General features: G+C 36.3%; 1 long non-coding RNA gene across 1 annotated transcript in view; it reads left to right on the forward strand.

Moving 5' to 3' along the window:
- The window catches only part of LOC132149623 (uncharacterized), a 63,746-nt gene extending 55,258 nt beyond the window's left edge, over window positions 1–8,488 (forward strand). The window contains exon 3 of the long non-coding RNA XR_009435044.1: window positions 8,004–8,488. This is a non-coding gene — a long non-coding RNA (uncharacterized LOC132149623). The remainder of the gene's footprint in view (window positions 1–8,003) is intronic.
- Window positions 8,489–12,990: the final 4,502 nt, after the last annotated feature.

Raw genomic sequence — 12,990 nt, forward strand, 5'->3', positions numbered from 1 at the left:
GGCTAACTGGGCTAAAGGTGTGCCAATGCAGTTTATGACAAACACGTAATGTGGAGCCTAATGGAGAGGCCGTATTAAACTTTCTCACGTCACGGGTGTTAACAGAGCTGACGGCTCGCACTAATGAATGCATTAGTTTGCAGTTTGTAAAAACCGCAGCTTATCTGAAGTGAAAATGGTTCTTTATCTCCATCTCAAGTGGTTTGTTTCCAAGCTTTTTATTGTGGGGTGGAGATGCATGATGATTCTCATTGAAAACCTGTTAACATCTACTGTAACATCCTGAAGAGATAAAGCGCGAGGTCTGGAACAGCTGGAGAGCATCTCTCTCTCATGTGGCCCGGCCCGACTGCCACCCGTCCATTTGTGGCCCCGCAGGAGGGTCGGCCTCCCTCCGAGAGCACGGAGCCAGTCTAACAGAGTAAACCCTGCCAAACAGCCCTCATAAAGAGCATCAAATAGAGCTCTGTTTACCCCTGCAGAACAGCGCTTTATCCAAACACACCGCTGATTAGGACAGCGTTACGGTCGCTCGGGCAAACAAATCACACTGGACTTGGTTTAAATGAATGTGTCCTGGCCAAAGGGTACGAAGGGCCTCTGGTCTGGAGGTTTCAGACCAAAACAAAGTTTCTTCGTCATATGTTGGATGTATAGGGTTTCTTTTGAGCTTCTGTATAGTTCTTGTGGAGATTTATGGAATTATATTTGCTTCCAAAAAAATTAAAGTAAATTTATAAAACTGAACGTAACTTTTTCAGAAACTATCAAAAATATACCATTACAAAAGAAGAAAAACACAATGAAAATGAAAAAAAATGTTTTTCAAAGATTCGTTTTCGCTAATTGCCACAGATTTCGCTTACGCTTCGCAGTTTTTCGTTTGGTGTTTTGACACAAACCTCTCGTGGGGGCGGGCTTAACAGTGATCTACTCTGATTGGATTTTGAGCTTTTGATGGACAGGTGCTCTCTGACCGGAAAGTACAGTCATCACAAAGTGGTGTGCATATTGGAAAGCTCTCGTGGTGATTTGTCTTGTATTACTAAATATGTAAATAATATTTGACCTTTGCTCGTCTCAGTCTGTAAAGATGATCTCTCACGTGATCTCTCTTGTGTTACTGAACTAACAATAACATCGATACAAGTTTTATTCATGTTACAGTGTGATACAGTTTGTTGCGGGTTATTATTGTCATTCACAAGGAGGAAGATGATGCCGCTCAGTGTCTTTCCAATATGCGCGCCACTGAGTGACGTCTGTACTTTCCGGTCAGAGAGCACCTGTCCATCAAAAGCTCACTATCCAATCAGAGTAGATCACTGTTAAGCCCGCCCCCACGAAAAGTTTGTGTCAAAACACCAAACGAAAAACTGCGGACCGTAAGCGAAATCTGTGGCAATGCATTCAGAATCCACGATCAGCGAAAACGAATCTTTGAAAAACATTAACAAAGAACAAAGTATATTTGAAGAGCCTGTTAAATCTGTGCGACTGAGTTCATTTTTTTTATTTTCATTGTGTTTTTCTTCTTTTGTAATGGCATAGTTTTGATAGTTTCTGAAAAAGAAACGTTCAGTTTTATAAAGTTACATTCATTTTTTTAAGCAAATATAATTCCATAGAGATTTATGACATGCTTTACAGTGTTGAGGTAACGCATTACAAGTAACACAAGTAACGTAATCAGATCGCTTTTTTCAAGTAACTAGAAAAGTAAGACAATAAAAAAATATCTGAGTTACTATTTCAAATAAATTACTTTGTTTCCCCTTTTACTGACTGACGGCTCTCCTGTCCCTGAGCCTGGGGCTTATTCACTTAACTTTTGGTGTGAAAGGGCCTTACATTTGATTGGTAGTGCATGCTCACAATCCTCGTTCACCAGTACTCTGATCAAAAGTGTTATTTGTTGTGTTGTTTGGGAAGGGGGGGCGGCAGGGCCTCGGACCCTCTCGAACCCTCTGTTTAACACAGAGGCAGGTGTTCGTAAACCCTGTGGGAGATGGACTGTGATTTATACACTCATTCTCTCGTATATCTCTCGCCTCTTGTGTTCTCTTGTCTTAGTCTGTAGTTGATGAGGTTCCTGAAACCTACATGTGTTTGGAGTGGTCATGTGACATACTGGTTGCGAGAAGAAAATAGTATGCAGTGTGCATACTAAGAAATTAATACTTTTTATTTTTCAATAAGTGTGCATTAAATTGATCAAAAGTGACAGTAAAGACATTTATAATGTTACGAAAGATTCGAGATAAATGCTATTATTTTAAGCTTTCTATTCATCAAAGAATTATGAAAAATAAAATTAATCACAGCAAATCAGCATATTAGACTGATTTCTGAAGGATCATGTGACACTGAAGACTGGAGTAATGATGCTGAAAATACAGCTTTTATCACATGAATGAATTACATTTTATATAACTGTATTTAATATATAACATCAGGAAATTTTAATTGTAATAATATTTTACAATTTTACTGTTGGTACTGTATTTTTGCTCAAAAGAAAAGACATCTTTCCTTAACATTTAAAATGTTTGAAATGTGCATAGAGTCCATATTTAGATGTTTCTACAGAAAAGGTCCTCAATAATCACACCTTTCTAAATAATCTTGACCTTCACACTCAACAAAGCCAAGATGATCAAATGTCTCAATATTAACTTAAATTGTCCTGAGACTACATTATAATATATATATATGTCAAATTAACTTTTTATACTTCAAAATTTTGTGTTTAATTTGTGAACGTTACTATTTCTCTACTATAACTTATTCAGGAGAAACATCCGAGACCTAACAGAAACTTAAAATGAATTTAAATGGAAAACTTCTGAGCAAAGTAAAAGGCAACCTAAAATAAAAGCATCCGCTGACAGAAGCTGCTTATTTTTTATCAGAGATGCCCTTTTCATTTGGTTGTTGATGTGTAAGTCTGCTCTGATATCTCTCCAGTAGAACGGCCTCATTTCTTAATATGTACACGAGGCTCTCTCTGGCAGACAATGGCGGTCTGGTCCATCTCTTCTCTTAAGTGCGCAGCTTGACCAGTGTCAAGAGTCTCTGTATCTCTGCGGCTTCAGGAGACGCACCAAACATGTTTCTCCTGCGGCTGCAGATCCAATTGAAGTGATAATGGTAGCTGTGGAATGAAAGGGCAGTTCTTTCATAAAATCCCATTCACTTACCCACAGCTCTTTCTAGTGTGAGTGACAGGACGATTGAACGCAGGCTACTAACATGCAGACATTTGTTTAAAGACGCTCCAAAGACATTTTATCAGCCTTCAGTAGTCATGCAGCACTGAGCCTCTGTCATTTCACTTCAGTGCACAACTCTGACACTCTTCCCATTTCCCAAAGGAGAAAGAGGTTGCTCTTTCATAGATCTGTAGTGGACATCTCAGATATATTTTATTTAGGCATCAACTTGGTTTTCAACTTGGTCATCAAGTTTTTTTTTCTTTTATATATATATATATATATATATACCGTATTTTCTGGACTATAAGTCGCACTTTTTTCATAGTTTGGCTGGTCCTGTGACTTATAGTCAGGTGCGACTTATCAAAATTAATTTGACATGAACCGAGAGACATGAACTAAGAGACATGAACCAAGAGAAAACATTATCGTCTACAGCCGCCAGAGGGCGCTCTATGCTGCCAGAGATGTTGCTCAGTGCTCCTGTAGTCTACACTGAAAACAGAGCGCACTCTGGCGGCTGTAGACGGTAATGTTTTCTCTTGGTTCTTGGTTCTAAATAAATGCGACTTACTGTATAGTCCAGTGCGACTTATATGTGTTTTTTTTCCTCTTCATGACGTATTTTTGGACTGATGCGACTTATACTCAGGTGCGACTTATAGTCCGAAAAATACGGTGTGTGTGTGTGTGTGTGTGTGTATATATATATATATATATATACCTTAAATTTAACGATAAACAGGCCCAAATGATTCCGTGAGACTGTAAAATGTCAGATGTCATTGTCAATTGCAGTTTCCATTTTTAATTTATTTGATTAGCTATTATTTATATGTATATAATTTTTTTATATATTTAGCTTTATTTTTTATTCCAGATTGAGTTTCAGTAATTTAAGTACTTCAATTTAAACTAAGTTACTGTTATTGCCACACTGTAAAAAATTACTGCGATTTTAACGGTAAAAAAACTGTGAAAATGCTGCAGTACAACAGTACTGTAACAGTAATTTCCCTTAAAATATACAGGGAAAAAATGTAAACTGACATTCCCAGATTTCTCTGCGTTGCATTTAAAATTTTGTTTGAATTTGATGTTTTTTCTTTGAAATAACTATGTTTTGTCTTATTTTTTCTTATCTGTTTGGTTGATTGGGGTTGTATGTTACATATAATATTGTTAAATGGATGTTTATTGCATATTTCAGTTTAAAGGGTCTCATCATGTTGGTGTTTAATGTTTGTGTGAATAACACTGTGCACCTTCTATGTATCTTATTAATCAAATGTTGCTTGTGATGGGCTTTGATTCATCATGTGATTTTCTCATCACTACTTGCTTTTGGTATTACAAATGTACAAAACAGATTTCAGTACCTCAATAAGTTGGTATATTAAAGTTTTAACAGTTAATGAAATTACGGTATTAAACTGTAAATTTAAGGTAAAACCGTAAAACCTAAAATATTGTTACCGGTTTTTTTTATAGTAGAAATCTGGCAACCACAGCTGGCTTTTTTTTTTTTCTTTTTTTTTTTTTTACAGTGCAATTAAGGCAACATATCTAATATTTGCTTTTAAGTTTTTAATTTAATATTTTACTTATTTAAACTTTATTTTAATTACTGAAAAACATATTTCAAGAGTTTTTAATTCAAAAATACCCACACTGGTCTGAGACATCTCTTCTCAAACTCTAAAGGACACATTTTTGAGATTACAGTTTTTGTTTTTCTCTATAAGAAACAATGGAGAAGCAGCAGATTTGGGCAAAGTCTGATTGCTGTCTGTCTCAGGATTTTAACCGGTTTCCTTTTACCAACATAGGACAAATTTACATCACCATTTGTAATGGCTTGATCCAGCAGGCTTTTTTATCTCATTTCTGTTCTCACACTGAATATAATGATTGCAAAAACCCAACATCACTATAAATCAAACCAGTGCATTTCTCTTTTTTAGACAAAATAGTTGGGTTGTTTTTCAGATAGAAGTCTCATTAGTGCTGTGCATTCTTTGAAGAAATTCAAGGACAGGAGAAGATAATGAGAAAAATGCCCATTAACTAAGATGGTAGACACTCCTCTGTCCTGTGAGCTGATAACAAATGATAAAGCTCATGCATCGTTGAACTATCATGACATTTCACTGAAATATCACACACCTGCCACAGATGCTGCGGTGCTCTCGTTCAGGCTGGTTTCTTCAGTTCAGTTCTAGATGAAATCTGTGATCTGATGCACATAAATTAACATATAAACATTCCCAAAGAGAGACTGGTTCATGGGGGTTGCATTTTGCAGGGGCTCCCAAACCCTAATCATCATCATTAATGGTAGCAATAAGAATCAGGCATGGAAAAAAAAGTAATAATAGCAAACATTAATTGGCTTTATGTGGGTATCATTTATTCAGAATTGTATAGTTTTAATAGGTTTTTATAGGTTTTTATTGTTTCAAGACTTGGTTGACTTACTGTTTACAGTCATGTTTTGCAGCACTTCAGATGTTCTGCCATTGAGATTTAATCTGTCTTTTATCACTTATCTTAGCCTTGGATTCACAAATGTATCTCTTCAGAAGCTTCACAAGCATTTTAATTGATCATCCACATGTTCCTAAATCAAATCTTGTTCAAATGCCATTACGCTGCTACAGAATTAAGAATTTAAAAGGTAATTGTAACTCTTTATCTCACAGTTGTGCTTCTTTTTCTCACAACTGCGAGTTTATATCTCACAGTATCAATGTACTTTATTTCTTGTGATTTCGACTTTTTGTGAGAAAAAGTCTAAATGGTTAGATATAAACTCAGAATTGTGAAATAAAATGTTATTTTAAATCCCGTAGTAGAAACAAGCTTCCATAGAAAGCAGCATGCAAAGAAAAAAACAAAAAAACCTGTGAGAGACGAGGCAGTACAATAAACTCGCTTTTTTAGTTGCACAATATACCGACCACATTTTCAAAACGCGCGAGGCGGGAGCGCAACAGCCAAACATGTATGCCTAGCTCATGTTTATCTATAAAAACTTTCCAAGCAACATGAAACCTTTTCCAAATGGTGAGCATTTGGTATTGAGCTGCTTTCTGAGATTTGCAAGCAGTTTCGCCCAAGATCCAGCCACGTGAAATCCATGCGGGCCAGATCTGGGCCAAAACTGCTTGCTGTCTGGGTGTTTTGGCTGGATTCGTATGTGTGCTTCTTGTTTAAGCATATTTTAGACTGTTTTAAAATCAGTGGGTTGAGTTTCCTGTGTGTACTGTCTACGTAAAGCTTTCCAAATAAGCCACCTTTGAGACTACATGATGGTTAAGACTAAGAGGAGAGTTAGCTGGTTTTGTTGACAGCACGGTAGCACACTAAGTTACTCTTCATTCACACCGATGCACGCCATACTCTCAGTCTCTGATCTTCTCCTAAGCTGTGACCGATCAATAAATACAAACTCTGTATCCGATCTCATCCACAACGATAGACATATAGACCATATATGTAGAGATCAAAGACCCAGTTGATATGCACGATAATTTCCCGCTGCACACATGAAAGCGGCTCAGTCGTGTTGATTTATACGCACCGGGAAAGAACATTAGTCTACGATAATGAGAAATCAGACGTGAGCCAAGTCTCTCTTCTAGACTGGCCGGTATTGATGCTTTTCCATGAAGTAATGCAGCGGCATCATAGACATGGCCCGTGAACTCGCTGACTTTCATTTTCTGTGCGTATTCAGCAGAATGCGTGCTGTAAATACTCGTATTAAATTTAAATGCAGTTTTTCTGGAAGCTCAAAGCTGCTGATGAGGTAATGCCACGGACCAACGCACAATCACAACTGTAGTTAATCTTTCAAATTAAACTGAGATGTTTGTTGGAACTGAAGTGCTGTTGTCCTCCATTGTTGCATTTTGTTTAGAAAATTCCTTTGGAATATTTGATATCCTGTTATTTGTGTTTATCATTGTTTAGAATTGTTAAGGTCAAGTCAATTAATTTGTATAGTAGTTCAAATTTTGTGATTGTATAATAGCCTAGCCCTTTATCACAATCACATTGAGGTATGCTATATAATAAAGTATCGCAATCACACAGCCGAGATTTCTTTGCGAATAAAGTTACATGTACCCTATATATATATATACACTTTATATAGAGAGTGCGATAATATAGTTGACATTTTGCGACGATAAAAACGAAAAAAAAATGCAAGCATTACTTTCACTAAAAAATAACTAAGTTATGCTATTAGTTACTATTTTTATGGAGTAGCACAATATTGGAATGCATTACTTTTAAAAATAACTTTACCCAACACTGTTGCTAAATAGTATGCTTTGTTTTATGTAAATGTTCTATATGAAAGCAAATAAAGTTGGATGTACTAGATATACATCCAATTTTATATAAAGAGCTGTGCCATAATATCATTTTCATTTACTGTTATTATTTACATATAAATAATAACAGCCAATATTTGGTACATAGCATTTATCACTTTTTGTGAATGTACTGAATGTATGCAGGTAAATATGGATATATCCAGCTTAATATAATGAGCTGAATGATAATATGTAATTTTATATCGTATTTCATGATTCTAAGAGACCCTTGACTAATTTTTTGGCTTGTGAACCACCAGTTGCTTTACATTCATGGCATTGGGTATTCAAGGGTATGAAGTTGATGTGCCCAAAACTACGTTCTTCTAGGAATTGAATTGTATCTATAACTTCCTCTCCAGAAAAAGCCTCTTATCTCCATGCCATTTGCTCCTTGTTTCAGATTCCCATTTCTGCCCAAAGATGTCACCTAGAGTGAAGACCGAATGTCTGCAGCAGGCCACGGGAGACATATGATTCTCATTGTGTGGATAAAAGGCATCTGTTATTCCCTGTCTTTTGTATTTTTGGGAGCGCCGGATTGGGTGGGTGGAACCACTTGTATCATGATCCCCTCTCATCCATGTGGTGTTGCTTTATGCTCCATGGGTATGGATTCATTGTAGTGAAATTGAAACTTCATGACATGTCATTGTTATAAACCTATAAATAATTTATTTAGCCCTGAAGAGCGATCGCTGCTTCATAGGTGCCCAATTGGCTGAGACAAGGTTCGTCTTTGACCCAGTTTGACCATGTTGAAACATTTTCCCTTTATATCTCTCATGCGTGCTCGCATTTAACTCTAGCCGCTTGTCAGCACGTTGCTTGGCCTGTTTTAAAATTTTTGCTTCATGAAAAATCCATAAAACTTCACATGCCGCAATGCCTTTTTGTATTGTTTTATTGTGGCTGCTTGGGAAGGGTATAAAATAATCATTGTAGAAATTAACCCTGTAGACTTCACTATCTACCTTGTAATCGCTGCTAGCTAGCTCACTTGCTAACATACGTCTGTCAATGAGCTTATATTTTCACCTTATCCTGGAAGACTACAGCTGGTCTGCTCTTAACACCCTTTGTACATACAGTAAACCCTGCTCTTAGTCATAGGTGCTTTTTCCCCCTTGCATAGGATAAAGAGTCTGATTCATGCTAGTTTAAACTTAAAACTGTACAGTTTGTGAACTTGATTTTTGCAACCCTGACCTGTGCACATACTGCATCAGAAATGTGATTCTTCAGGTTCTCCCACTGCTAGGTTAATTGGTGCCTTTGGAAGAGTTCATTGTTGATGTTGGGCCAGAAATGTTTTCCTTTTCAAGTAATTTTTGTGGTGTTAGATGCATGTTGGGGAATCTAGGAGTGAAGATATTTCTCCTACCTGGTATGCAAGGCCAGTGTTTCTTTGATGTCTTGCTCTGAAGCACAGGTACGCAGAAACTGGGCTGGTACTACAAACGTTTGATTGAAGTGTTAACTAGATCTGAAATTACTTTGGGTTAAAAAAAAAAGACATCAGAGAACTAAAATTGGCCCATTTTGGAAGCACACTCTGGCTGGTTTAGGTCTAGAAGATATTTTTCATTGATCAGAGGTTGCTCTTTTATTTCTCATGAGATTCAGTGGAGGCCTCAGTTATTTGTTCATTTTGGTGTGAACTTTGTGTCAGATGCTTGTTGGAAATGCAGCCTATATCATTTGATGAGAAATAAATGAGTTCATATTAAGATATCTGATTTTGTATTTGTTCCTTGGCAAATCTGAGCACCGTTTGAGACATTGTTTTGCATTTTAGAGGAGACGTGAGATTACTGAAGAAAAAAACTAAAGTCAGCAAACGTCTCCATTTCTTCTTATCGCATTCGATTGAGATATTAATAGATGTCAAATCTTCTAAGGAGATGCGTTCAGACACTGAACGTCTGTTACTCTGTGTTTGCGATGTCAAATCAAAGACGACACAGAGTTCACACGCAGCCCAGGAATTCACAGCAATTAACCCTTCAGTGTCACATGAAAATATGAGCGCTGGAGACCGTTAGTCTTTCTCACACACACACACACACACACACACACTGGGATCCGGCTTCTTTGTTCTGTTGGGCCCCTGATCTGTTGTTATGGGAATGGTGCTGGCAGCACCTCTATAATGGCTGGCGTGTGAGCTGTCCATCACTCCATCCCCCCGTAACACACACACAAACACACACTCTCTCTCTCTCTCTCTCTGATCCGCTGTCACCTGCACAAGCTTTCATTTAGCTGCTTCTTTTCTTTTCTTTTCTTTTTTCTCAATTTCTGCCTGGGAAAGTCAACATTATAGAATAGAATAGAATAGAATAGAATAGAAAGGAATAGAATAGAATAGAAGCCGGAAAAAAGCCAGGAGAGAGCAACCAGTCTTGAATATAACAACCCCCCCCCCCAACCCCATCTTGAATTCTGTGCCATCTAGTGGCTTTTATCGAACTGTAGCTGTGTGTGTGAACAGCTGTAAATGTGTAGCACTCCCTCTGATCTGATCTGATCTGATCTGATTGGAGTTGTGTGGAATCCTGTTTGCACCACCAGATTGAAAAAAAAAGGTAATTGCAACTTTTTTCTCACAATGTAGATTTTTCTTGCAATTCTGAGTTTAGATCTCACATCTATATCGTATATCTCACAATTCAGATTTCCCCCCTCCCAATTCTGAGAAATAAACAATCAAATTATGAGAAAATAAGCTTGTATTTGCAAGAAATAAAGTGGGAAATAGTTTTATCTTTTTTATTTTTAATTCTATTGTGGAAAAAAAAAATCTGAATTGAGAGATGAAAATTCTGAATTACAATTGTAAGCTCAGAAAAAAAATATAATAGAATTCCAAGATATAAAATCAGAATTGAGACAATGAACTCAGAATTCCACAATTAAATTAAAAAATAAAAAAGGTTTTATCTTGCAATTTTTATTTTTATTTAATATTTTTACTTAGTTGCTCAGAATTGTGAGTGTATATCTTTCAATTCTTAGAGGAAACCTTCCTGGCCTCACGTCGATCCAGAACTGGAGTTGGCTTGTCTACAGATTTCATGGATTTATACTGACAGCTAGATATTATTAAAGTTCTTTGTTTGGTGTTTGGGTTATTTAAAGCACCAGATCATAGATGTTTTCTTTAGACATCCATCACCCATTTAGCTAATATTTCACTCCATAATCAAAAGACAGAGATAAGACGTGGATTTTTATTTTTATGAAGTAAAATGTTTGTAATATAGTCATGAGAATCGACATGAAAATAATGAGAACTGTAAACAGACATGTAAACTTGAGACTGTAAACTTGCAGATACATTATGCTAATATGAATTTGCCATAGGATTTGATAGATAGATAGATAGATAGATAGATAGATAGATAGATAGATAGATAGATAGATAGATAGATAGATAGATAGATAGATAGATGGATGCAGGAGTGAGATGGTAAATGTTGGTTTTCACACACACACACACACACACACACACAGGGGGAGCGGGGGGGGGGGGGGGTTACACCCCTGTAGGGGGTAATAAAGCGGCCTAAAACATCACACTTCTGTAAAGTTAATCTACACAGCTTTAATTACTATCTGGCGCCTCTCTTCTCTCTCTGGTTTTCTCTGCATCTCTCTGTCCACAGCCGCTTCTCTGCTTGAGCTCTAGCTGACAGTCATGAAAACGAGATTTGCTTGGTTGGGGTTCCTGTTTGACCGATTGGCATGGAGCAAATTAACAGCCAGCCTCACACACACATACACACACACACACACACACACACACACACACACACACACGCTCACACACACACTTCCCCCATCTCTGTTTGTCTACTTTCTTCTGAAGTACTGGAGCCAAAAGACCTTTCTGATAATCCACAGTCTGTACGGTTATTATAGTATATGATAGTTATTTTAGAATTATTTTGTATACTATTATCTTTTAAATTAGCTATTGTGTTTATATAAAATTCAGATTTCATTATAATACGTCATTTTGATATGTGACTTTGCAAAGACGAAGAATGATTTTAGTATTATTTATATACCATTATTATTATTATTTCTATCTATCTATCTATCTATCTATCTATCTATCTATCTATCTATCTATCTATCTATCTATCTATCTATCTATCTATCTATCTATCTATCTATCTATCTATCTGTCTGTCTGTCTGTCTGTCTGTCTGTCTGTCTATCGTTTTAGTTATAATTAATCATAATAACCCTGCTATTTTAGTATCGATATTTGTTATTAATATTTTGAATTGATTTCTATTTTTATGTTTTCCATTTCCTTTTTCATTTTAGTTAATATTTAAAAACTTGTGTTGTTTTTTTGTCATTTTATCATTATTGTTATTATTATCATTAAATGTCTTTAGTTCTAATTCCTTTTTATTCCAGTTTTAGTTATTTGAGTAATCAGTACTTTTATGGTGCTTTTTTCCTTTCTTCTTCCTCTTGCAGCATGACAGCCCAAGTACCCATTTGAAACAGCTCAGACATTTTGTTAAACATCTCCTTTTGTGTTTTACGAAAGAAAGTAAGTCATACAGATTTGGGACGAGTGAATGATGACAGACTTTAGAATTTTGAGTGAACTGTCCCGCTGATAGACGATCAGCAGACGGGACTAATGCTGTCATTCTCTCTCTCTGTCTGTCCTTCGAGGCTCATTAGGTTCTTCAGAGTAAACATGCAATCATCAAGATGCTCTGCTATTGAGTGGCACATAATCCTGCAGATATGACACATACAGCCAGACCTGTGGAGAGACTCTGAGGTCTACCTGCTGCTGCTCGGAGGGGAGACGGAGAGAGAGAGACAGAACTGGAGCCAGTGTAATGAGCTGTGAAATTCAGCTGTACAGATGCTATAGCAGCTCTGCATCAGTGTCGCCACAGACAACTGACAAAATAAGATTTTCTATTTCCATTCAGATTAATTAATTGTGCTTAGTTGGCATGTCAAAAACTGTACATTTGCATTGCCAAAGCATTTTCTGCATACTATAAGGAAAGAAAATTAGAGGAAAATGAGGTAAGCAAGCACTATTAACAAGCTAAAGGAATAATATTGTAAATTCAAATAACAGTGAAAAAGAAAGCTATTTTAATTGAAATGAGAAATGTATTCAAAATAAAAATGAACAGCTGAATAAAGAAGTTTAGACAAAAAAGCAAGTCAAACTATAACAATAGTGCAAATAGAGATATAAATGAATAAACTAGTGAAATGATGCAAAATCAAATAAAAAATGAAACGAGAAGAGAAAAATAAAAGGATAAATAAGCAATGATCTAGTGTAAAATAAACAAAACGAGAAAATAATCTTTACATTTTAATCAATGTGAGTTGTA

The sequence above is a fragment of the Carassius carassius genome, chromosome 9 (genome assembly GCF_963082965.1).
Source record: "Carassius carassius chromosome 9, fCarCar2.1, whole genome shotgun sequence".
NCBI classification, from domain to species: Eukaryota; Metazoa; Chordata; class Actinopteri; order Cypriniformes; family Cyprinidae; genus Carassius; species Carassius carassius.